This window comes from Vulpes lagopus, chromosome X (genome assembly GCF_018345385.1).
Source record: "Vulpes lagopus strain Blue_001 chromosome X, ASM1834538v1, whole genome shotgun sequence".
Lineage (NCBI taxonomy): Eukaryota > Metazoa > Chordata > Mammalia > Carnivora > Canidae > Vulpes > Vulpes lagopus.
In genome coordinates this window covers 14,049,388-14,074,801 of record NC_054848.1, presented here as the reverse complement: position 1 = coordinate 14,074,801, position 25,414 = coordinate 14,049,388, and the positions used below count along the sequence as shown (strand labels likewise).

At 42.3% G+C, this 25,414-nt stretch overlaps 1 protein-coding gene across 5 annotated transcripts in view; it reads left to right on the top strand.

Annotated features, from left to right (window-relative positions):
* Nucleotides 1-25,414, top strand: part of RAI2 (retinoic acid induced 2) — a 397,647-nt gene that overhangs the window by 215,159 nt on the left and 157,074 nt on the right. For all 5 annotated transcript variants that reach the window (XM_041741690.1, XM_041741692.1, XM_041741689.1 and 2 more), the window contains one exon: nucleotides 4,425-4,532. The gene's annotated coding sequence lies outside the window, so the exon portion shown is untranslated. The remainder of the gene's footprint in view (nucleotides 1-4,424; nucleotides 4,533-25,414) is intronic.

Genomic DNA, 25,414 nt, shown 5'->3' with positions numbered 1-25,414 from the left:
TAGGTGAACATTTTTACCTGCTATCTGCATGCTTTCCTTCTTGGAGGAAGGAGGAACTTGACCCATCTGGTTCTAGAAAATTCTGAGACTAGAAGATGATTTGTCTGTAACCTCAATTACTTGCTACTAACAAGGTAGAGCCACAAATGCCCTACTATACATGCCTGGAGCTTCATAATATCTTCTGGTGACTTCTTTTCCCTCTCCAGGCAGTGCTCGCCTTTTATTTTAACCTGATTTTACATGCATGCAATGACTAGGAAAAGATAGAGCTTTGTGACCACCAAAAGCTCATATTCCCCTCTGGAGTTGCTGCTAAGAAATGGTTACCCGGCCGGGGAATACGTTCTACAGCCCCACCTCCGGATGTGGCCCTGGAACCAGTCCTCATCAGTGAAATATGACTGGAAGTGATCTGCAGCACCTCCAGGCTGGGGTTTTGAAGAAGTGTATGAGCCGCATCTGTGGTCTTTCTCCTTTGGCTGGCTGTCTGCAAAGGACTCTGGGATTCTGGCACAGCGGAGCCATGAGGAAGAAGAAGCCTGAGTTCTGGCAATACTCACTTGCTGACCAGGAACACCTACAAAGGACTGTTACGTGTCAACACACTTAAATTTGGAGAGTTGTTTGTTATAATAGCCGGTGTTATGTCACTTGAACTAACAGAGGGGCTGCTCACCCTGAGACTTGCCCTTCTGGACTGTTCTGCCCTCTTCCTCCTCCCCCACCTGGGTCTCTTCTCTTCCATTGGGATTATTCTTTTCTGCTATGTACTGTGGATTCTTAACCTGAGGTGTCTATACAATTATATGTGGAATACTATCCATCAGTGCGTTTTTCTGGGAAGGGGGTCCATTGATTTTGTGGGCTTCTCATAGGGGTCTAGGAGCCCCCAAACTGTTAGGAAGAACCATTCTAAGAAGCCACCAGAAGGTATTATGAAGCTCCAGGCATGTGTAGTAGGGCATTTGTGACTCTACCTTGTTAGTAGCAAGTAGTTGAGGTTACAGACAAATCATCCTCTAGTCTCAGAATTTTCTAGAACCAGATGGTCAAGTTCCTTCTTCTCTCTAGCTCTTTCTTTCCTCCTACTTCTCTTTCTTTCTTTCTTTCTTTCTTTCTTTCTTTCTTTCTTCTTTCTTTCTTCTTTCTTTCTTTCTTTTTCTTTCTTTCTTTCTTTCTTTCTTCCTTCCTTTCTTTCTTTCTTTCTTTCTTTCTTTCTTTCTTTCTTTCTCTCTCTCTCTCTCTCTCTTTCTTTCTTTCTTTCTTTTTGGAGGAGGGAGGTGGAGAGAGAGAGAGGAAGAGAGAGAGAACCTTAAGCAGTCTCCACACCCAGCACAGAATGTGACTCAGGGCTCGATTTCACAACTCTGAGAACGGGACCTGAGCTGAAGTCAAGAGTTAGATGCTTAACTGACTGAGCCACCCAGGCGCCCCCACCCTTCCTCTTCCTTCTAAACAAAAATGCTATTTCCAGGAGCAGCTTCCTGTTTATAATGGATGCTTTCATCTGTCCATCTGAACCAGAATTTGGTTGGTTAATTGAAAAAAACAAAACCAGGAATCATTTTTTAAAAATGGTATGTGCAAACTATAAACATTTTATTTAACTTAAAACATGTAAATAAACATTCATTCACTAAACTTTTGATGTACAGCCAAGTCATTTTCTTTGAATAAAAATCAGCTGATGGGAGTTGCAGGCTTTCCTTCTTGCACGAGCCGTATCTAAAATGCACTGTCTCTGATTTCCAGTTTTGGAAGTGGAGCAAGAATTTAAGACACTTGTGAGGTGAGCTTAGTGCATAATCCTCCCAGTTTTTAAATGATTTTTCACTCTTCTTATAATTGTTTGGCAGACACATAATTCAACAGCATTTTTAGCTACCTGCTACTATTATATCTTCCGAAATTGCAATTTTGTTCTCATAAAAACAACTCCTTTTTGCATTCATATTTCATAATTCACATGTATAAATTACTTAATTATAATAACAAGTACAATGGGAACAATTGTCCTAAACAGGTTTGGGAGCAAACACAATCAACTCTTAGTAAGTGTAAACAGTGGGAAGAGAAGTGTGCGTGGTATCAGAGTGTGGCTCTGAGCATTCAGTGGGCCATGGACCTCAGTTGGCGTGTTTTGCAGAGGGAGTAGGGAGCTTTGGCTTATTTGGTGTGGAGCCAGCCTCCAGTGATCCTTGCCTTTGGTATCCACACCTTTATGTCGTCTCCTCTCACAGTGAATTCATGGCTGGTCTGTGTGACCAAGAGAACACGGCACAAGTTTCTGTTGCATGGCTTCTGAGGGTAGGTCTAAAGTGTGTTGGGACTTCTGTCTTGGTGTCTTAGATCACTCGCTTTGGGAGAAGTGGTCATCATGCCACAGACATTCAAGCAGCCGGATGGTGAGAAACCCACATGGAATGAACCTGAGTTCTCCCACCAACACTCAGCACCAACCTGCTGCCTCGGAAGCAACAGACTGGCCAGTCCCAGTCAGGCCCTGCTGATAGCTGTCACCTCGGCCAACAGAACTGTACTCTCAGGAGAGACCCCAAGCCAGAACCACCTGACCAAGCTGCTCTTGAGTTTCTGACCAATGGAAGTTTTGGAAGACAATGAGTGTTTATTGTTTTAAGCCACCAAGCGTTAAGATGATTTGTTACACAGTAATAGACAATGAATATATTTGGCAAGATGGTTTCGTGTCTGCCATTTAGAGAAGCTTCTGCAGTAATGGGGTGTCCAATGTACAGGAAACTGCCCTAGCTGCATCGACCTTTTGGAGTGGTGGCCACAGACTGTTGAACAGGGATGGTTGAACAGGGATAAAATAAGGTTGGGATCATGAAGGAGAATGGACCACGTGAAGCTAAATCTAGAAATCTTGGCCTTAGCACCAAGCTACCAGGGTTTAGCTTGATTTCGGGAGTGGTCAGATAACCAAAGCTTTATTCCAAGCGTAGTGCATGGAACAGCAGCATTGGCATCACCCTGGAGCTTGCTGGAAGTTTAGCATGCTGCGCCCCACGTGGTGGGGGCATACTGAATCTTAATCTGCATTTTAACGAGATCCCCAGGGGATTTATATGCACTTTAAAGTCTGGGGAGCACCTAACCAAAGGACTATTCGTGCAGTGACTTGGGAATTGAAGGGAACACATTCTGAAGGCAGAGCTTCTAGAAAGGGTTTTCTTTTTCTGGAGTTAAAATCCCTAACCAACAGGAACACTACGGAATCACTTCCTGAGTTAGGAGAGGTTGGATTTCATGTCCTTCAAGATGAACTTGAGTTTTCAGCATTCTGTTGATCTGTTCTGTGATCCTCGGTTCCGGTTTCATTGTGTCTCAGATGGTTACTGGACCTGTCCTGGGAGCCCAGGCCCTGGGCTTCACGGTCTTCTTTCTTCCTACCCCTTGCGTCGCTCTTGTTGGCTTTAATAAGGCAAATTCATCAAAACCCCAGTGATGTTTTCCTGCTACTTGAGGGTGTAGATTTGGCTCCAGGGAGAAAAAAAACCCCACATTTCTCTGATTGTGGTATACCTAGCACACATGGCTTCCTGAGAAGGGGACAAGGCCGGCTGCTTGCTCCTGCTCTTTACCTCCTGAGACTCTTCACAAGCCACTGTGAGCTGGAAGCAAGATTTTTTAAGGAGGCTGGAAGAGTCATTAATTATGTTATCACAAAAAAAAATATTTCGTGCTTTTTTTTTGTTTTTTTTTTTTAACATTACAGCTGCCATTGCTGCTGGTAATACCCTTTTATTTGTCCAGGGGGGTTTGCTCCCATTAGATTAGATTAAGTGTCTCATTTGAGGCACAATAACAGATCTGGCCCAGGCTTTAGCTGCTGGCTGTGGTTGACTGATACCCAAGCTTTTGACTCCCTGCTGCGTATCTAAGCGGTACAAGCTGCAGTCAATGCATTTAATCTACATAAAAAGAACACAAATTGCACGTTAGCCTTTTTGAGTCCAGTAATCAGGTTCCCCCCCACATACACACCTCTCCGCCCCCCCCCACCGCTATCCCCGCTCTACTGGACAATTTGAGGCACCCTTGTGTTGCACAAATTTTTTTCTGAGTCAGGTAAAAAGAAAAGTCTTTTGCATTTTAATTGCACTTGATCTGCACATTGAATGACCTCTGTAATTTATATATTGTTCATAGTTAGTGCTTTCCACAGTCCTGCTGCGCGGCTGATAACATAATTCACAGGCGCACACCTTGGGCTCCGTGGGTAGGGGCTTGGGTTTTCTGTGCTTTCCGAGTTTGCAGAATTCTCTCGCTCTTTCAGATTCAAGCCGCTGCGCTTGATGTCAGGGACTATCTGCTTATGCAGATGTAGCGAAAAGGCCACTCAGTGAGCCCCAGCCTGCTCCTTTGTTTACATTTAAAGATTGCCCTTTCCTTTCCAGCCGCCTCCGCTGTTTGCAGACCCGCCGGCTGTGTGACGAGCTTCCTCCACACCCTCCCTGGATCCTGCAATGAATAAACTCTAGCTGTGGAAAGAACAGCAAACACAGGTAGGCATCACCCTGTGGCAGGCCAACTACAGGGGCAGGGAGAGCCGAGACAATCAGTAAATACGAAGGGCATAATGATCAGGATGGGGAGATGGCTTTTTTTTTTTTTTTTTGCATTAGATGATTAGCTCTTTAGTACTAGAGCTATGCCATTTTTGTGAGTTGAAAAATACTCTAAGCATTTAAGACAAGTGGGAAACCAAAGTTCAGTTTTTAGGAAACGTTTAGGTGTTTAATCGTTTTGATTTGCTTCATATTCACACTGAGGCTGTATTCCTCATATCCTCGGGTAGGATTGAGTTGGATTATTTTGGCCCATCTCAGGTTTGGCTTAAGTGGTTTTGCCCCCCAAACCTTTTGGTGGTAAGAGATTAGACCTTGCCACTCAAAGCGTGGTCCACGGTGCATCAGCATGCATCAGCATGATCGTCACCTGAGACGAAGCCACAATCTCAGAATCTGCATTATAACGAGATCCCCAGGTGGCTTGAAAATTGCAGTCTTAGAAGCACTGAATTGGGTCTCAACCCTGGCTGCACATTCAAATCATCTGAAAACCTTAAAAAAAAAAACAACCCAACAAACCACTAATGCCTGGACCCGAAGCCCAGAGATTCTGATCTAATTGCTCTAGCATAGAACCAGGCATTGAGAATTTTTACCACCTGCTCACATGATCTAACATGCAGCCAAGGGCAAGAATCACAGGACTATACAGAGTCTTAGAGCAGGATTCAAAACAAACAGTTCTAAGCCTAAATCAGTGTCCTATGGACATTTTCAAAATCCTTTTACCCAAGCTCCCTGGAAACCAACAGGATTTTCAGCACAACTTAACCTGACAAGTATTTCTTTAGTGCCTCTTATGGGTCCATCTCATCATGGCCCACAGGTCCACCGAGACAAGCCAAGAAGCCAAAATCACCTTGTGGACAAGAGCGAGTTCCCTGTAGAGTTCCCTTCACCATAATGCTGAGAGGTCACCCTGTGTGTCTGCTGATGGCCCTATGGGACTCAGAAACACACCCCGTTGTAGAAGTTGCAGGACACACTGATCAGGGTTCCTAAGAACTAGTTGCAGAGAATCCCAGTTTCATGGGCATGCATGATTTCATATTTTGACATATGAAATATGGCATATGTTTAGCAAACTTTCTGATTTTTTTTAATTAAAGAGAGGCAAGTAGCCCTTCAGAAAATATTTTGGAAGCCAGAAGAACGAGGTTTGAGTTCTTATTTTACCACTAGGCAGTTTGTTATAATTTCTGAAATTTACTTTAAAATTCCCCATCAATTTGGGGTACCTGCATGGCTCAGTGGGTTAAGCATCCGACTCTTGATTTTGGCTCAGGTCATGATCTCAGGGTTGTGGGATCGAGCCCCCCACGTCAGGCTCCATCCTTAATGGAGAATCTGCTTGAGATGCTCTTCCTCTTCCCTCTCCCTCTGCCTCTCCCCTTGCTCACACACATGTGTGTGCTCTCTCTCTCTCTCTAAAAATAAATAAATAAATCTTTTAAAAATTTCTCACCAATTATAGTGATATTACATGCTGCAAATTTAGGTTAAGCAATAAGCCAGATGCAGATCGATCATGTACACCCCAGGGCTGGTGTGTGGGCACTCCAAGCACAGCACCCACCCTCCACAGGCTGCTGCTATACCCATTTCTGCTATCTAGATTATCTAGCTTTTGCTAATGAGCATAACAAATGTCAGAACAAGGTTTTATTATTGGAATAAATAAATGACTTGTTAATTAGCGAGATGAAGGTTGAAATGAGCTCTCATTGATGAAATTGCATGAATTCAAGGTAAGTGGATCTGCCCAAATATTTTAGCAATATTTCTTATTCCTGCATGAGCGAGGTTTAAGAACCCAGTGATATCCGCAGCTGGTACTCTTAGGGATAATACCCAAGAATTGAACCCTATGTGGGCCTTTGTCCAACCATTGGTTTAGGAGGATTTCTGATTGCCTGATGCTGGCTATAATGAATTACTGTCATGCTTTGTGGTTGTTATATACTTTTTTGAGTGAACCTTTTTTTGCAAGGTGATAGAATATGGGCTGAGGCTTGCTTTCCCCATAACCTCGTCCTGAGGCTGCAGTGGAGTAGTTAACCCTCATTCATTCCAGCCTTTACAGCGGCAACCATTAGCTTTCAAAAATATTCTCGTAGCTGAGTATGAACAAAGGGGCATGAGTCAGCCACAACCCAGATAGTTTTGTGACTTGCAGTTTCTTTTTTTTTTTTTTTTTAAGATTTTATTGGGCAGCCCCAGTGGCTTGGCAGTTTAGCGCCTGCTTTCGGCCCAGGGTGTGATCCTGGAGTCCCGGGATCGAGTCCCACATCAGGTTCCCTGCGTGGAGCCTGCTTCTCCCTCTGCCTGTGTTGTGTCTCTGCCTCTCTTTCTCTTTCTCTCATGAATAAATAAATATTTATTTTCATTATTCTCATGAATAAATAAATAAATATTTATTCATGAGAGAGAGAGAGAGAGAGAGAGAGAGAGGCAGAGACACAGGCAGAGGGAGAAGCAGGGTCCATCCGGGGAGCCCGATGTGGGACTCGATCCCAGGACTCCGGGATCATGCCTGGGGCCAAAAGCAGGCGCTAAACCGCTGAGCCACCCAGGGATCTGTGACTTATAGTTTCAAATCTAGTTGCTATACCTCTCCTAAGTCTCAGGCAATTTATTAAAAGAAACCAAGAGGATTAGCAATGTTAAAGATATTTTTCTGGCTAAAGATTCTAAATCTTAAAAAATTCTAACATATGAAAAAAAGTCAAACAGACCAAAATACAGTAGATCTTGCTTTTGAGCCCCTTGTACCCCCCTGCTGGGCCCCCTCAATCCCAACGCATATTGTGTGACTCTTTTCAATAATCTAAACCCTTGGGAAACTTAGCCCATGCTTGCCATTCTCTCTGTATGGTCCCAATTAAGTCTGTGGACTGTAATATGGAATCCTGACAAGGCTCTGAATGTTGCTAAGTTAATAGAATATTCTGGCAAAAAGCAGAGTGGAGGAGATGATACTTTACAATTGTCTCACTTAGCATGCTCCTTTTATTCTGAGAAACACTAGCAATGGGGTTGGTTTCAATTTAACATTTTCCTTTAAGGGAACCTAGCAGTGGTACTCCTCTCCCAGTGTGGTTTAGATGAAGCATCAAGTCCGATGACCCCGAGGCAAGTCTGCTCAGTGCTTTGTGGGGTCAGTGAAGCTATTGCAAGAAGCAGACCCCAAACTGTGAGGCTCAGTCACTTGCTTGTTCCAGCAAAGGAGGAAGAGCATGTTTAATTGACCCATTGATAGATAGTTGTTCTTATTTTATTCTCCTAAACAGCCTTGGTATCTTTCTATTGTGGCTTCCCGAGGATTCCTGGCCTGAGCCTTTTATAGTCCCTAACGAAGCTATTGTACTATTTTCAGTCAAGATCTGTGGCATGAAACAAAGAAGGCACTTGACAGAGCTGTTTCCAGCGCAGTTATTGAAAATAATCCCAACCTATTGGGGCCAAAAAGAACCAAGATCAAGACAAAGATCAAACTGTTGTTGCAATCTTGCGCAATAGCGGCTCCAATGAAAAAATGCTGGGCAGCAAACCAGCAGAGACAGTTCATCTCAAAGACTTTTCCTTAGAAAAATTCTTCAAGACATCTGGCCCCCAGCTCTGAAGTTTTCCTGTTTTGTGTTATCTAAATGTTTGTTGGGTTTCAGCTTTGCTACGTGTTTTCGGTTTTCTAAAAGAATTTACCTTTATCTTAAAAAACAGCATGAAATGAATGATCCCTTAAGGGCTTGAAGCAGGTTATAATTGCATATTATTGTACCTGACTGTATTTTAAATAATGGGAACACAAAAAATATGAGTATCAGAAGTCTTGGTTAAAATGTCCATGAAAGATGAAACAGGAGGGGTTGACAGGTATTTCTTTAAGGTGATATGGGTGGTTCAAGTCTACTAATTGGCTACTAAAGAAGTTCATTTGTTCACCATTAGGTCAAACTAAAAAAAAATCAGCCCATTTAAAAAATATATTTTATTTATTTATTCATGAGAGACACAGAGAGAGAGAGAGGCAGAGACATAGGCAGAGGGAGAAGCAGGCTCCATGTGGGGAGCCCGATGTGGGACTCGATCCCGGGACTCCAGGATCACACCCTGAGCCAAAGGCAGACACTTATCTGCTGAGCCAGCCAGGCATCCCACTTAGCCCATTTCTTTGAAGGGAGGTGAATATTAAACTCCAGTGGTCCTGATATTTTCCCAGAATCAAGTGCCATGCTCCTTGAACTCAGGCAAGATATTTTTCTTAGATAAACATTTCATAAATATCTACTATATGCCAGTTGCTGTGGTGGGAGATTAGGAGTATATCCTCAAAAATCCCAAAGCTGTAAGGAGGTATGGATACATGTTTGAGAACCACCAGCTATCACCTGATTTTGAAATCCATGCGCAAGCTTTGAGCTATGGAAGTGCTAATGACAGCCATCCAAGGCCAAGAGGCCAGTAGAAATGAGATGCAGATGTGGTACCCTAGAGATTGGAAGTAGGGCTTGAGAGGCCTAGGGGATTTGATTTTTTAATTCACTCCATTCTCACCTCCTTACCTTTGTTCTTCTATCTCTGAAGACATCAGTCTCTAGGCAGGAGTGAGTGATTAAGCCAGTCACTGCAGTGAGCATCTCAGCCATGGCTCTCCTTCAGAATCGAACTTAAAACAAAACAAAACAAAACAAAACATTTGCCCAGTTTCAGAATCAGAATTACTAAGATGGAGCTAGGGACTCCATATTCTTATAGCATTCTCCTCACAATTTTAATGCTCATCTTAGGTTAAGACTTCCTGGACATAGAGCCCATGTATTCAGAACACTTCGTACTAAAGGGCCAGGAGACTATGAAAGAGAGAGAGAGAGCCAGGTCCCTGCCTACAAATGATTTATTGCAACCAGAGAACTGTAGGGAGAGAACACGAAAATAATAAAGTGAGGGAACAACCCAGAAAGAAGGCCATCGAACTCTGTTACATTTACTGTTTCAGAGGTTGTAAGTAGTATTTAAGCTTTTGCACAAGTAGGCTCACCTCTAATATTTGGCTTTTTTTTAAGATTTTATTTATTCATGAGAGACACAGAGAGAAAGACATAAACATAGGCAGACAGAGAAGCAGGCTCCTTGCAGGGAGCCCGATGCAGGACTCCATCCCAGGACCCCAGGATCAGGACCTGAGCCAAAGGCAGATGCTCAACCACTGAGCCACCCAGGTGCCCCTCACCCCTCATATTTGTAAGACCTGTAACCATAGTACAAATGGAAACGTGTGTGTGTGTATCTCCAAATACTTAAAAGTTATAAATAAGCTCAGAAACTGTTAATCAAAATATGTCTATCCCTCTATCTTGACAAATACATTTTTGTAAGACCTGAAAGACCAGGTTTGAATTTAAAATTACTGGATTCCTTGGAGTTCCACACTGGACCATAATGACATGGGGAGAGTAAGCTTGGGTTCCTAGCCTATGGCCCAGCTACCCTTCCCTTCCCCCTTGTTCCATCTCCCACTATAAGGAGCCCCATGGGTGAATGGACCAGTGCGCTGGAGTCTCTCTCTAAATTCTATTCACATCTCTCTGAAAACAGCTACTCCTTTGGCTTCCCTCTAGTATATCGTATTCATACTGAGTACATCATCTGCCCTTTGGAAGAGGGACCCAGGGAAGAAGCCCATGCAGTCTCTAGAAGCTAGCTTGGGTCATTTGGTCAGGGAATTCCAAGGTTCCTTTTATCTAAACCATGGTCTAGAAGGTTTTGGCCTTGCTGGCTCCTCACCCTGTAGGAAGGGGCCCAGCCAGAGTGGGGTTCTCTAATAGTCAAGGCCAAGGATAGGGCCCCTCTTAATGGGATCAAAGAATACCACTGTGTCCACACAAGATGACAGATGAGTCCTACAAACTATAGGCTATGGGAACATGAAAATCTACCTCACTGACCAAAACTTAGTTATGTAGCCACAACCAGCTAAAACTTGCTCCCAGATAAAAATGGAGATTCTATTCCTGAGGAAAAAGAGGAATCGGGTGACAACTAGCAGTGTCTGGCAATGGGCTTTTGATTTCAAACAATAGAAACTGACTTTGGAAGATTTAAGCAAAAAGGGAATTTACTGGATGACTATTGGGTGATTCAGATATTTGATAGGCTGAGTCGAGGGTCAAGCTCTGAAAGGGAGCAAATGATCTATCCAGAACACCATCATCAACCCAACCCTCAGAGCTGCCATCACTACCAGACTCTAAATGATGCCACTGATGCTATGTATACTTTCTCAAATGTCCCTACAGCTTGACATCATTCTTTCTAGAACTGTGCTGTTAAATATGGTAGCTAGTGCATGTGGTTAGTGGTACCGTATAGTACAGTGCAGATACAGAACATTTCCATCATTGCAGAAAATTTCTTTGGACAGTGCTAGTCTAGACTCAAAGTCCTTGACCAAGGCATCCAATCTGCCAAGGGCTAGCCATAAACTATTATGTGCCTACCTCTTGGCCATCAGGAGTACACCCCACACCACAGTACAACAGAACTTGCTCACAATAGGGAGGAGGTGTGGATGCCTGGCAGCTAAAAAAGCAGGAAATGTCCTCTGCACACTTACTGGCAGTGTGATCTTGGGCTAACTACTTTTCTAGCCTCAATTTTTTTGCATCTGTACAATAGAAATAATGATAACTGCCTCTTAGGATTGTTATGGAGATAAAAAGATAAGATATGAAAATTACCAGGACCATCTGCATTAATGGAGTCTCAGATATAATAATAACCAAATGCAGTGCATGGTCTATGATTGGACTCTGCTTTGAACAACCAGCTGCAAAAGCCATTTGGGAGACAATTGGGGGAAATTTTAATATAGAATAAGGGTTAGATAATATTAGAAAATTATTGTTAATTTTGTTAGGTGCGATGATGGCATTGTGATGATATAGGACCCTATATCCTGGCTAAGAGTTTTTAAGGATAAAATATTATTGTGTCTAGAATTCTAAATATAAAAAATAGATGACAGAACTATGACAAAATGTGCATTGTTAAATCTAGACAATAGGTAAATGGACATTATTCTTATTCTGTCTTATTTCTGACATTAAAAAAATGATTTATTAAGAAAGAAAAGTACCATGTCCATAACAGGAATTCAATAAATGTGAGTTTCTTTTTTTCTCTCATAATCTTAGGGACCTTATAGTCATCTCAAAATGGCTAGAATGCTTCCCATACTTTTCCCAGCCAACCTGCCCCACTTTTCCCAAGGCTACCTGCTTCCAGGCTTCCTGCCCTTTCTGTGACGGCACACTCTCTGTATCTGTGGGGTCCTTTGAATACAAAGAGTAGTTTGCCCAATAATGGGAGGAGCCTCAGAAAGAGAATGCTTGTCCATATCACTGATATAAGATGCAAAGCCATGGGATGCCTGGGTGGCTCAGCCATGAAACTGCTTTCCGCTCAGGGCATGATCCTGGGGTTCAGGGATTGGGTCCCACATCAGGCTCCCCTCAGGGAGCCTGCTTCTCCCTCTGCCTGGGTCTCTGCCTCTCTCTCTCTCTCTGTCTGTCTGTCATGAATAAATGAATAAAATCTTAAAAAAAAAAAAGATGCAAAGCCTTTCCCCTTGCACCAGAGCAGGAGTTCAAAGAAAGATCGGTGTACTGGTGATCATTTTCATATATGTCAGATCAGCCCCCTTTCCTCGATGCCTAATTTAGAAAGAAGTGATGTTGGGAAAGAGGAGGATGTGGCAGCCAGTTTTTTCACTTTAGTTGATCCACTTATTCAGTGAATGTAGAGGTATGGAGGTTTGGAGGGTTTGAGTCATCTCACAAAGATTGATAGTGGGTGTCAGGCAGATGTACCTAGAATCAGATACCCAATTTTCTCTCTCTCTTTTTTAAAGATTTTATTTATTTATTCATGAGAGACACACAGAGAAAGGCAGAGACACAGGAGGAGGGGAGACGAAAGAAAGAAGCAGGCTCCATGCAGGAGCCTGACGTGGGACTCGATCCCGGGACTCCAGGATCACACCCTGAGCCAAAGGCAGATGCTCAACCACTGAGCCACCCAGGTGCCCCTCACCCCTCATATTTTGTAAGACTTGTAAACATAGTACAAATGGAAACGTGTGTGTGTGTATTCCAAATACTTAAAGTTATAAATAAGCTCAGAAATGTTAATCAAATATGGTCTATCCTCTACTTGACAAATACATTTTTGTAAGACCTGAAAGACCAGGTTTGAATTTAAAATTACTGGATTCCTTGGAGTTCCACACTGGACCATAATGACATGGGGAGAGTAAGCTGGGTTCCTAGCCTATGGCCCAGCTACCCTTCCCTTCCCCCTTGTTCCATCTCCCACTATAAGGAGCCCCATGGGTTGAATGGACCAGTGCGCTGGAGTCTCTCTCTAAATTCTATTCACATCTCTCTGAAAACAGCTACTCCTTTGGCTTCCCTCTAGTATATCGTATTCATACTGAGTACATCATTCTGCCTTTGGAAGAGGGACCCAGGGAAGAAGCCCATGCAGTCTCTAGAAGTTAGCTTGGTCATTTGGTCGGGGAATTCCAAGGTTCCTTTTATCTAAACCATGGTCTAGAAGGTTTTGGCCTTGCTGGCTCCTCACCCTGTAGGAAGGGGCCCAGCCAGAGTGGGGTTCTCTAATAGTCAAGGCCAAGGATAGGGCCCCTCTTAATGGGATCAAAGAATACCACTGTGTCCACACAAGATGACAGATGAGTCCTACAAACTATAGGCTATGGGAACATGAAAATCTACCTCACTGACCAAAACTTAGTTATGTAGCCACAAACCAGCTAAAACTTGCTCCAGATAAAAATGGAGATTCTTTTCCTGAGGAAAAAAAAAGGAATCGGGTGACAACTAGCAGTGTCTGGCAATGGCTTTTGATTTCAAACAATAGAAACTGACTTTGGAAGATTTAAGCAAAAAGGGAATTTACTGGATGACTATTGGGTGATTCAGATATTTGATAGGCTGAGTCGAGGGTCAAGCTCTGAAAGGGAGCAAATGATCTATCCAGAACACCATCATCAACCCAACCCTCAGAGCTGCCATCACTACCAGACTCTAAATGATGCCACTGATGCTATGTATACTTTCTCAAATGTCCCTACAGCTTGACATCATTCTTTCTAGAACTGTGCTGTTAAATATGGTAGCTAGTGCATGTGGTTAGTGGTACCGTATAGTACAGTGCAGATACAGAACATTTCCATCATTGCAGAAAATTTCTTTGGACAGTGCTAGTCTAGACTCAAAGTCCTTGACCAAGGCATCCAATCTGCCAAGGGCTAGCCATAAACTATTATGTGCCTACCTCTTGGCCATCAGGAGTACACCCCACACCACAGTACAACAGAAACTTGCTCACAATAGGGAGGAGGTGTGGATGCCTGGCAGCTAAAAACGCAGGAAATGTCCTCTGCACACTTACTGGCAGTGTGATCTTGGGCTAACTACTTTTCTAGCCTCAATTTTTTTGCATCTGTACAATAGAAATAATGATAACTGCCTCTTAGGATTGTTATGGAGATAAAAAGATAAGATATGAAAATTACCAGGACCATCTGCATTAATGGAGTCTCAGATATAATAATAACCAAATGCAGTGCATGGTCTATGATTGGACTCTGCTTTGAACAACCAGCTGCAAAAGCCATTTGGGAGACAATTGGGGGAAATTTTAATATAGGATAAGGGTTAGATAATATTAGAAAATTATTGTTAATTTTGTTAGGTGCGATGATGGCATTGTGATGATATAGGACCCTATAACCTGGCTAAGAGTTTTTAAGGATAAAATATTATTGTGTCTAGAATTCTAAATATAAAAAATAGATGACAGAACTATGACAAAATGTGCATTGTAAATTAGACAATAGGTAAATGGACATTATTCTTATTCTGTCTTATTTCTGACATTAAAAAAATGATTTATTAAGAAAGAAAAGTACCATGTCCATAACAGGAATTCAATAAATGTGAGTTTCTTTTTTTCTCTCATAATCTTAGGACCTTATAGTCATCTCAAAATGGCTAGAATGCTTCCATACTTTTCCCAGCCAACCTGCCCCACTTTTCCAAGGCTACCTGCTTCCAGGCTTCCTGCCCTTTCTGTGACGGACTCATCTCTCGGGATCTGTGGGGTTCATTTGTATTCAAAGAGTAGTTTGCCCAATAATGGGAGGAGCCTCAGAAAGAGAATGCTTGTCCAAAATCACTGATATAAGATGCAAAGCCATGGATGCCTGGGTGGCTCAGCCATGAAACTGCTTTCCGCTCAGGGCATGATCCTGGGGTTCAGGGATTGGGTCCCACATCAGCTCCCCTCAGGAGCCTGCTTCTCCCTCTGCCTGGGTCTCTGCCTCTCTCTCTCTCTCTGTCTGTCTGTCATGAATAAATGAATAAAATCTTAAAAAAAAAAAAGATGCAAAGCCTTTTCCCCTTGCACCAGAGCAGGTGTTCAAAGAAAGATCGGTGTACTGGTGATCATTTTCATATATGTCAGATCAGCCCCCTTTCCTCGATGCCTAATTTAGAAAGAAGTGATGTTGGGAAAGAGGAGGATGTGGCAGCCAGTTTTTTCACTTTAGTTGATCCACTTATTCAGTGAATGTAGAGGTATGGAGGTTTGGAGGGTTTGAGTCATCTCACAATAGATTGATAGGGTTTGACAGGCAGATGGACTAGATAGATCACCCAATTTTCTCTCTCTCTTTTTTAAAGATTTTATTTATTTATTCATGAGAGACACACAGAGAAAGGCAGAGACACAGGCAGAGGAGAAGCAGGCTCCTTGCAGGGAGCCCGATGTGGGGACTCGATCCCGGGACTCCAGGATCACACCCTGAGCCAAAGGCAGATGCTCAACCACTGAGCCACCCAGGATTCCCTCAAATTCTCTTTGAGTGGTCATGAGAAATTACTTACCAAACACAGGGATTGTGAAGCCTGTGGCAAATAAACAGCAAGTTACAAAGGCTAAATAATGTCTTTGTGTAGTGTTGAAGTAACAACAGTTCAATGTGTATGTGAGATCAAGGCAAGTAGCCAAGATCATCAGTGCCTACTTCTAAAGGCAAACTAACTTATGGTACAGGACCTATCTTTAGGTACCATGTGCCAAAATATCAGCTTTGTGAAGGCTCAATGTGGGGAGCCCGATGTCGGACTCGATCCCGGGACCTCCAGGATCCACACCCTGAGCCAAAGGCAGACACTTAATCTGCTGAGCCAGCCAGGCATCCCACTTCGCCCAATTTCTTTGAAGGGAGTTGAATATTAAAACTCCAGTGGTCCTGAATATTTTCCCAGAATCAAGTAGCCATGCTCCTTGAAAACTCAGGCAAGATATTTTTCTTAGATAACATTTCATAAATATCTACTATATGCCAGTTGCTGTGGTGGGAGATTAGGAGTATATCCTCAAAAATCCCAAAGCTGTAAGGAGGTATGGATACATGTTGAGAACACCAGCTATCACCTGATTTTGAAATCCATGCGCAAGCTTTGAGCTATGGAAGTGCTAATGACAGCCATCCAAGGCCAAGAGGCCAGTAGAAATGAGATGCAGATGTGGTACCCTAGAGATTGGAAGTAGGGCTTGAGAGGCCTAGGGGATTTGATTTTTTAATTCACTCCATTCTCACCTCCTTACCTTTGTTCTTCTATCTCTGAAGACATCAGTCTCTAGGCAGGAGTGAGTGATTAAGCCAGTCACTGCAGTGAGCATCTCAGCCATGGCTCTCCTTCAGAATCGAACTTAAAACAAAACAAAACAAAACAAAACATTTGCCCAGTTTCAGAATCAGAATTACTAAGATGGAGCTAGGGACTCCATATTCTTATAGCATTCTCCTCACAATTTTAATGCTCATCTTAGGTTAAGACTTCCTGGACATAGAGCCCATGTATTCAGAACACTTCGTACTAAAGGGCCAGGAGACTATGAAAGAGAGAGAGAGAGCCAGGTCCCTGCCTACAAATGATTTATTGCAACCAGAGAACTGTAGGGAGAGAACACGAAAATAATAAAGTGAGGGAACAACCCAGAAAGAAGGCCATCGAACTCTGTTACATTTACTGTTTCAGAGGTTGTAAGTAGTATTTAAGCTTTTGCACAAGTAGGCTCACCTCTAATATTTGGCTTTTTTTTAAGATTTTATTTATTCATGAGAGACACAGAGAGAAAGACATAAACATAGGCAGACAGAGAAGCAGGCTCCTTGCAGGGAGCCCGATGCAGGACTCCATCCCAGGACCCCAGGATCAGGACCTGAGCCAAAGGCAGATGCTCAACCACTGAGCCACCCAGGTGCCCCTCACCCCTCATATTTGTAAGACCTGTAACCATAGTACAAATGGAAACGTGTGTGTGTGTATCTCCAAATACTTAAAAGTTATAAATAAGCTCAGAAACTGTTAATCAAAATATGTCTATCCCTCTATCTTGACAAATACATTTTTGTAAGACCTGAAAGACCAGGTTTGAATTTAAAATTACTGGATTCCTTGGAGTTCCACACTGGACCATAATGACATGGGGAGAGTAAGCTTGGGTTCCTAGCCTATGGCCCAGCTACCCTTCCCTTCCCCCTTGTTCCATCTCCCACTATAAGGAGCCCCATGGGTGAATGGACCAGTGCGCTGGAGTCTCTCTCTAAATTCTATTCACATCTCTCTGAAAACAGCTACTCCTTTGGCTTCCCTCTAGTATATCGTATTCATACTGAGTACATCATCTGCCCTTTGGAAGAGGGACCCAGGGAAGAAGCCCATGCAGTCTCTAGAAGCTAGCTTGGGTCATTTGGTCAGGGAATTCCAAGGTTCCTTTTATCTAAACCATGGTCTAGAAGGTTTTGGCCTTGCTGGCTCCTCACCCTGTAGGAAGGGGCCCAGCCAGAGTGGGGTTCTCTAATAGTCAAGGCCAAGGATAGGGCCCCTCTTAATGGGATCAAAGAATACCACTGTGTCCACACAAGATGACAGATGAGTCCTACAAACTATAGGCTATGGGAACATGAAAATCTACCTCACTGACCAAAACTTAGTTATGTAGCCACAACCAGCTAAAACTTGCTCCCAGATAAAAATGGAGATTCTATTCCTGAGGAAAAAGAGGAATCGGGTGACAACTAGCAGTGTCTGGCAATGGGCTTTTGATTTCAAACAATAGAAACTGACTTTGGAAGATTTAAGCAAAAAGGGAATTTACTGGATGACTATTGGGTGATTCAGATATTTGATAGGCTGAGTCGAGGGTCAAGCTCTGAAAGGGAGCAAATGATCTATCCAGAACACCATCATCAACCCAACCCTCAGAGCTGCCATCACTACCAGACTCTAAATGATGCCACTGATGCTATGTATACTTTCTCAAATGTCCCTACAGCTTGACATCATTCTTTCTAGAACTGTGCTGTTAAATATGGTAGCTAGTGCATGTGGTTAGTGGTACCGTATAGTACAGTGCAGATACAGAACATTTCCATCATTGCAGAAAATTTCTTTGGACAGTGCTAGTCTAGACTCAAAGTCCTTGACCAAGGCATCCAATCTGCCAAGGGCTAGCCATAAACTATTATGTGCCTACCTCTTGGCCATCAGGAGTACACCCCACACCACAGTACAACAGAACTTGCTCACAATAGGGAGGAGGTGTGGATGCCTGGCAGCTAAAAAAGCAGGAAATGTCCTCTGCACACTTACTGGCAGTGTGATCTTGGGCTAACTACTTTTCTAGCCTCAATTTTTTTGCATCTGTACAATAGAAATAATGATAACTGCCTCTTAGGATTGTTATGGAGATAAAAAGATAAGATATGAAAATTACCAGGACCATCTGCATTAATGGAGTCTCAGATATAATAATAACCAAATGCAGTGCATGGTCTATGATTGGACTCTGCTTTGAACAACCAGCTGCAAAAGCCATTTGGGAGACAATTGGGGGAAATTTTAATATAGAATAAGGGTTAGATAATATTAGAAAATTATTGTTAATTTTGTTAGGTGCGATGATGGCATTGTGATGATATAGGACCCTATATCCTGGCTAAGAGTTTTTAAGGATAAAATATTATTGTGTCTAGAATTCTAAATATAAAAAATAGATGACAGAACTATGACAAAATGTGCATTGTTAAATCTAGACAATAGGTAAATGGACATTATTCTTATTCTGTCTTATTTCTGACATTAAAAAAATGATTTATTAAGAAAGAAAAGTACCATGTCCATAACAGGAATTCAATAAATGTGAGTTTCTTTTTTTCTCTCATAATCTTAGGGACCTTATAGTCATCTCAAAATGGCTAGAATGCTTCCCATACTTTTCCCAGCCAACCTGCCCCACTTTTCCCAAGGCTACCTGCTTCCAGGCTTCCTGCCCTTTCTGTGACGGCACACTCTCTGTATCTGTGGGGTCCTTTGAATACAAAGAGTAGTTTGCCCAATAATGGGAGGAGCCTCAGAAAGAGAATGCTTGTCCATATCACTGATATAAGATGCAAAGCCATGGGATGCCTGGGTGGCTCAGCCATGAAACTGCTTTCCGCTCAGGGCATGATCCTGGGGTTCAGGGATTGGGTCCCACATCAGGCTCCCCTCAGGGAGCCTGCTTCTCCCTCTGCCTGGGTCTCTGCCTCTCTCTCTCTCTCTGTCTGTCTGTCATGAATAAATGAATAAAATCTTAAAAAAAAAAAAGATGCAAAGCCTTTCCCCTTGCACCAGAGCAGGAGTTCAAAGAAAGATCGGTGTACTGGTGATCATTTTCATATATGTCAGATCAGCCCCCTTTCCTGATGCCTAATTTAGAAAGAAGTGATGTTGGGAAAGAGGAGGATGTGGCAGCCAGTTTTTCACTTTAGTTGATCCACTTATTCAGTGAATGTAGAGGTATGGAGGTTTGGAGGGTTTGAGTCATCTCACAAAGATTGATAGTGGGTGACAGGCAGATGGACCTAGAATAGATCACCCAATTTTCTCTCTCTCTTTTTTAAAGATTTTATTTATTTATTCATGAGAGACACACAGAGAAAGGCAGAGACACAGGCAGAGGGAGAAGCAGGCTCCATGCAGGGAGCCTGACGTGGGACTCGATCCCTGAACCCCAGGATCATGCCCTGAGCCAAAGGCAGATGCTCAACCACTGAGCCACCCAGGCATCCCCTCAAATTTCTCTTTGAGTGGTCATGAGAAATTACTTACCAAAAACAGGGATTGTGAAGCCTGTGGCAAATAAACAGCAAGTTACAAAGGCTAAATAATGTCTTTGTGTAGTGTTGAAGTAACAACAGTTTCCATGTGTATGTGAGATCAAGGCAAGTAGCCAAGATCATCAGTGCCTACTTCTAAAGGCAAACTAACTTATGGTACAGGACCTATCTTTAGGTACCATGTGCCAAAATATCAGCTTTGTATACAAGAAGCAAGCATTTTGCTTGAGGCCTATAGCTATTTTCAACATTAGAGATGATAAAATAGTGACTAAATAAGAAAGCTAGTTTTCTTTTTAAAAAAAGATTTTATTTATTTATTCATGAGAGACACAGAGAGAGGGGCAGAGAAACAGGCAGAGGGAGAAGCAGTCTCCATGCAGGGAGCCCGATGTGGGACTCAATCTTGGGTCTCCAGGATTACACCCTAGGCCGAAGGCAGGCGCTAAACCGCTGAGCCACCCAGGGATCCCCAAAAGCTTTATATTTGGTGTAGTAAATGAAACAATGAGTAAGGACATTTTTTTCCAACCAGATTTCTACCTAAAACAGTATGTTTCAAAGTTTAACAATTGGTGTGTGTGTGTGTGTGTGTGTGTGTGTGTGTGTGTGTTGGGCGTAGAATGAGTACTCTGAGTGACTTTCCCACTGCATAGCAGCTATGTCCTGGATAAAAAATATGAAATGCCTTTCAAGGCATTTCTGGTCAAGTGGTTGGAGAGATTTCCAAAGGCTTCCACAACAGCAGTTTCTAAAATAAAAAAATAATCCAGGCCCAGACCAGAGCAGGAAGGCTTAAATTATAAGCAATAGGTAAGTAGGGAAATGCCCTGAGGGTAGATACCAATAGCAACACATAATAATACTGAGAAATGGGCCAGCTTTGAGGTAGGAATGCTGGTCGAGGACCCATTTATTAAGCCAAGATCTTTACAGTGGCTGAAGTGGTCTTAGATCAGAGGTGTCTCTGACTTTCTGCTGAAGTAACTCCTCTTCAGAAAAAAGCTCTTCTAATTTAGATCTACAGGGTTCCCACAGATTAAAAACACAGTCAGCTTGCAATACAGTAAGACAAGCCACCATGAGCCAGAGGCAGCATAAATAACATACAATAGATTCAGATCTTGGTTTGATGCGCAGATGGTTAAGCATCTCCCTTCGGCTCAGGTCATGCTTTTGGGGTCCTGGGATGGAGCCCCACATCGGGCTTCTGGCTCAGCAGGGAGTCTGCTTCTCCCTCCGCATCTCCCCCTGCTCATGCTCTCTCTCTTTCTCTCTGTATCTCTCTGTCTCGAATAAATAAAACCTTATAAAAAATAGATTCAGATCTCCACAATGATTGGAAATATAGGAATTTTCAGTTACAGAATACAGAACAACTATGTGTGAAATGTTTGATGATATAAAAGATGTGGTCATACAAATGAGCAGGTAACAATAGGCTGGCAGAAATAACTAGAAAGATTTTTTAAATAGAACTTCAATAAATAAAAATACAATTATTGAAACAAAAAACCCAAATGGACTGTTTAAACAGTAGATTAAATCCAGCTGAAGAGAGGATTAGAAATTACCCAAAATGCAGCACAAAGAGAGAAGGAGATAGAAACTATGAACAAGAGAGATCAAGTGATTGGGGGCTAGAATGAGAAGGTCAAACATAAATCTGATTGGAGTTTCAGAATAAGAGGAGAAAGAGAGAGAGATTTAAAGACATAGTGGCATGACTCTTAGACGACTGATGGAAAACATAATGCATATCCAGGAATCAAAACATATACCAAGAAGGATATTTTCAAAGGAGGAAATTCATATCTAAACAGATCATAATTCAATTGCAGAACACTAAATGCCAAGAGATCTTAAAAGGGACCAGAGAGAAAAGATGGATCATCCTTAAAGGAATGACAATTAGACTAACAGTTGCCTTCAATAGCAATGGAAATCAGAAGACTATGGAATAATATTTTTCAATTATCAAGAGAAAATAACTTAGAGCTTAGAATTGTGTACTCAGAAAATCATCTTTCAGGAAGGAGGGTAAAATTAATGTTTATAAATACACAAAAATGGAGGAATTTACTACCAAAAGATCCTCACTAAAAGAACATCTTCTAAAAGATGAGCCTCAGGAAGAAGGAAAATGATGTCAGAAGGATGATCTGAGATGTGAAAAGGAATGGCGAACAATAAAAACAACATATACGGGGGTACCTGTCTGGCTCAGTCGGAGGAACATGTGACTCTTGATCTTGGGGTTGTGAGTTCCAGCTCCACGTTGAGTATAGTGATTACTAAAAAAATTAACTTTAAAAAACCATATGTAACCATATATACATATGAGCAAATATGTAAAAATGCAAAATCATACACATATGATCAAATAATATTTTTTGGGGAAAAGGAATACTAATGTTGAATTATAGAATTAAGAAAAATGACAAAAATAAAATATTGGCCAAGAATCACATGCAAGTCAGGAGAGGAAATCAGAGTTAAAATCTCCTAAGATCCTTGAGGCACCTGGGTCGTTTCAGTTGGTTAAGTATCTGACTCTTGGTTTCAGCTCAGGTCATGATCTCAGGGTTTTGAGATCAAGCCCCACATTGAGCCCCATGTCAGGCTCTGTGCTTAGCACGGAGTCTGCTTATCCCTCTCCCTCTGCTCTTCCCTGCACTTGCACTCTTCCTCTCTCTCAAATAAATAAATAAATAAGATCTTTAAAAAGTCTCTTAAGATCCTTAAGAGTATTGTTAGAGAACAAGTGTTAGGAAAACATTTTCTATAAAGGAGCAGCTAGCAAATATTCTAGGTTTTGCAGACCATACAGTCCCTGTCATGAATATGAAACTCTACCATCATAGGGTGAAAGTAGCCATAGTTGGTACATAAATGAAAGAAGCCCATGGTCCAGCAAAACTTTATTTACAAAGACAGGTGGTGGGCAGATTTGATTGATTGGGCCATAGTTTGCCAATCCTCTTTCTAGAGGAAAGTTAAATATTATTAAATTTTTTACTTTGTAAGGTGAGTATACATGATAAAAATTTCAAGGGTGATCATAAGTGAGTAAAATAGAGTCGATGGGGATCTCTGGGTGGCTCAGCAGTTTGGCGCCTGCCTTCAGCCCAGGATGTGATCCTGGGGTCTTGGGATCAAGTCCCATATCAGGCTTCCTGCATGGAGCCTGCTTCTCCTCTGTCTGTGTCTCTGCCTCTCTCTCTCTCTCTCTCTCTCTCTCTCTCTCTCTGTGTCTCTCATGAATAAATAAATAAAATCTTTAAAAAAAAAATAGAGTCGATGAAGTCCAAATAAGTAAAAAGGAACAATGAAATAAGGAAAGAAATACACCCAAAACCAGACAATAAACCACAAACAATTCAAATAGCAAGAAACAGGAAAGAAAAAGAATCACAGAAAAAGCAAGTAAAAAATAAGGTAGCAAACCAAGTCCAAATATAATAATTGCTATTACTCACTGAATATGCAAGTGAATTAACTAGCTCATTTATTTATTTATTTTTTAAAGATTTTATTTATTTATTCATGAGAGACACAGAGAGAGAGAGAGAGAAAGGCAGAGGCACAGGCAGAGGGAGAAGCAAGCTCCATGCAGGGAGCCCGACACGGGACTCTTGGGTTTCCTGGATCAGGACCTGGGCTGAAGGCGGTGCTAAACTGCTAAGCCACCTGGGCTGCCCTTAACTAGCCAATTTAAAAAGCAGAAATTATCAGATGGGATTTTTAAAAAATGTAGCTATATGTCCATTACAAAAGTCACATTTAAGGCATAAGAATGCAGAAAGGCAGAAAGTAACAGAATAAAAAAAAAAAGACACACCAGGCAATTATTAACCCAAAGAAAGCTACATTGGGGAATACAGACTTTAAGATAAAAAGCATTATCAGGGTTAGAAGGGCTCACTAGATCACTATAAAGGATTCAATTCCTCAGGAAGATAAAACAATTCTAAACTTGTATGCACCTAATAAAATAGACTAAAATGCATAAATATTGGCAGGGGAACAGTCCTTTGGGAGATGCTGGGAGTAGGTGATGACTTTAGGAGCTTAATGAGATTGAGCACTTAAGCAACCAGAGTCATAAAATCATGTGCTTCCTATCCTTAAATATAGAGCCACACCCCAAAATAGGGTAGTGTTAAGACCACCTAACACCATGAAAAGGAGTGTGTACGTGTGTGTGTTTTAAACTTAATTAATTAGAGGAATTCCCAAAGGGATGTGTGTGTGTATGGGGGGAGTGCTAGAGGATTCCTATTTACATAATAGCCCAGAGGCTGGCTGGAATCCATTATTAGATTCCCTGCACATGTGCCCTGGAAAAACTGAGCAGAGGGGAGAGACCATATGGCCAGCAGAAGAAGAAAACTAGTGTGATCGGTTCACGAAGGTAATGCTTGCCCTACACACAAAGGAGATCCATCCTAGCTTCATTCATTTCAGAGAACAGTGACTGACCAGCTTAGGTAGACATCAGGAACACTGGGAGGAATCCTGTAGGGAGAAAACCACTCAAAACATAATTCTGAGGTCATTAATCATCATTCTCTTCATCTCCATCAATCAGTTCGGGCTGCAGTGGGGTGTACATAATACTGAGAATACCTGCTCTTTCCCTTCAAAGATCAGCCATTCCCTTTATAGAATAAAGGCAAGAAATCAGTGAAAAGACAAAAAAATGCCCATCTCTTCATATCCTGACTAATCTCTGACAAAGCTGAGTTCAGGACTGAGGAAGGCTCAGAGCTCTGAGCATGGCAAGGGCTGAGTCCGCTATGAAATAGGGGGTCTGGGGAGGCTAAGGGAAACTCACTAAACATAGCTGTCCTGAATTATGGAGGAGGGGACAGAGATGTGGGGCTGAGTGGGTGTGGAAAGTAGGGTGCTTTAGGCTTTTGGTTGCTATAGGAGTAGTGAGGTGTCCTGGTTCTCTTCCTTTGGCCCTCCACCCCCTGGCCCAGATCTATGCCCCACCTCGCTCTGCCTTGCTGTGCACCTGGGAAGCTGGGCCTTGTGGATGGCATCATCTGGGCTCACTTGCTGGCCAGCTTCCACAGAGACTGAGCAATGGGAGACCCGGGCGGTAAGGTGGAGTAGGAAGAGAAAGCAGTGAAGGTCTTTCTTCCCTGCTCCCTCTCGGCTTCGGCAGTGCATCCCTTCAGGACTCTTGAAGCTCCAAAGACCCTTTGGCTATAAACAACTCTACCTTAATGATAATGGCTAGCATTGATTGAGTGCTTACTATGTTCCGGTGCTTGCTAGAACCCAGCACATTATATAGGTGAGCTTGCTGAAGCCTCCTAACAACCCCATGAGGTAGGTACGCTATTTACAGATGGATAACTGTGACACAGAAAGGTTAACTAACTTGCTCAGAGTCCATCAGTTACTAGGTGCAGAGCTGGGGTTTCAACCCAGGCTGTTTGGCTCAAGAGTCTGTATTCTGAAGTTCTAATAGAAGCCAGAATATATGTAATTTTTCTTCTAGCCCTATTAGAAAATGAGAAATGAAACAAGTAAAATTAATTTTAGTAATATA